The 1,749-nt window shown below is 39.5% G+C and overlaps 1 pseudogene; it reads left to right on the top strand.

Moving 5' to 3' along the window:
* Nucleotides 1-698: 698 nt before the first annotated feature.
* Nucleotides 699-816, top strand: LOC111730731 (annotated as a pseudogene).
* The last annotated feature ends 933 nt before the right edge of the window (nt 817-1,749 follow it).

Raw genomic sequence — 1,749 nt, 5'->3', positions numbered from 1 at the left:
AGAAATAAGACTCAGTGGCATTGGGTGCAGATGAGTGCTGCCGGCTGATATCTCTTGGATAGTCTCCAGAGCAAGGGAGAGAGTCTGTAAATGTCTGAGACAGGAATGCTTTTGTCTGCGTGTGTTAGAAAACCTGAGATGATATCTTCATTGTAAAGGGGTTTATTTTCATACATGATCAAAAAAAAATCTGTGAATGGGTTGTTGCTGGCACTGGTTCAAGAGCTCAGCAATGTCAGTACTGACATCTCTGATTCTTCTAAAATTTCCTTCACCGGCCTGGGAAGTCTCTTGCAGCCCAGCCATCATTTCATCAGGAAGGGAAAGGAAGAAGCCTTTTCCTGCTGTGCTGTGTCATGTGGACATTCCAAGTTGGAAGAGGACTTAGGAAAGAGGCTAGAAGTGGGGTTGGGTCATTTAACCAACAGTGTCTACCACATCATACTTTTCTGCTGACTTTTGTAATGCAATTTCTTGAGAAGAGTTTTTTTATTCTCTTGTATTTCAAATACTTCAAGAAGTGCTAGAAAAGGAGGCGGTGAGTGTGAATATGAAATACCCTGTGATATTCCATGAAACTACTTTCTGAGAATTAATGAGATTATTGAATTATGGTACCTTATAATTATGATAATACCGACAATAGCTAGCACACACAGGTTCCAATGCACCAAGCTCTGATTTAAATGCTGTATATTGTCTACGGCCATGCTACCCTGAACAAGCCAGTCCCATCTGATCTCGGAAGCTAAGCAGGGTCGGGCCTGGTTAGTATTTGGATGGGAGACCACCTAGGAAAACCAGGTGCTGTAGGCGTAAAAAATAAAAAAATAAAAAGAAAGCAATTGTCAGCTGACAAGGTCCTTGCAATCCGTGAGGTGAACCAAGAGTTGCCTTTGCCTAAAAAAAGTAAAAATAAATAAATAAATGCTGTATATCAATTACTTTAAAAAATCTTATCAACAACATTAGGAGATAGAAACTAGTATTATTATCCCCATTTTGCACATTGGGTAACTGAAACCTTTGAACTATTAAGTGACCTATTCAAGGTCATCTAGCTAGTAGGTGGGGAAACCAAGAGTCACAAGTTGCAGTCTGGCCCCAGGACCCATTTGCTTCACCACCGTTTTACTTGCTTAAAAGAAATTTTTTTGAAAGTAGCACAGTTACCTCTTTGACATTATTCTATGTTTTATCGCGTTATTTTTTTTTAAAGAATCTGTAATTCTGTGGTCCTAAAAAGACTAAAAATAATGTAAATATGAACACATGACCCATCTCCCACTAGTAACAGCACTGCTAGGAAAATAATGTCTGTGCAAGTGAGACGGAAAAAGGAGAGAGCGCGTCTGAATACAGGGAGGCTGGCAGGGGAAGTCGGCGGGAATCTAGTTTCACCCACTTTGAAAAATCTGGCCCAGATTAGAAACCATTAGGGAAATCAGCGTGCAAGATTCAGGCTGGAGACATGACATATTAAAAAGGAGGCAGCTGAATGATTCCAGCTTATATATAACCTTGGGTATAAAACCTGCCTGAGCCAAACAGAATTACTTCCTGCTGGTGTTTTTCTTCCGTGCTAATGGTTTTGAACATCTAGACTAAACAATTTATTTTTTTATGCTGAAGCAAAATTTCACAAAATGGCAACATTCAAACCAACCAGCTTCTCACCTATCAAAATTGAATAAAAATTAGTGTGCGTGTGTGTGTGTGTGTGTGTGTGTGTGTAAGTATAAAGCAAAT

This window comes from Pteropus vampyrus, unplaced genomic scaffold, assembly GCF_000151845.1.
Source record: "Pteropus vampyrus isolate Shadow unplaced genomic scaffold, Pvam_2.0 Scaffold332, whole genome shotgun sequence".
NCBI lineage: Eukaryota > Metazoa > Chordata > Mammalia > Chiroptera > Pteropodidae > Pteropus > Pteropus vampyrus.
Note: the sequence above shows the minus strand (reverse complement) of the source record. Positions and strands in the feature narration are given on the sequence as shown.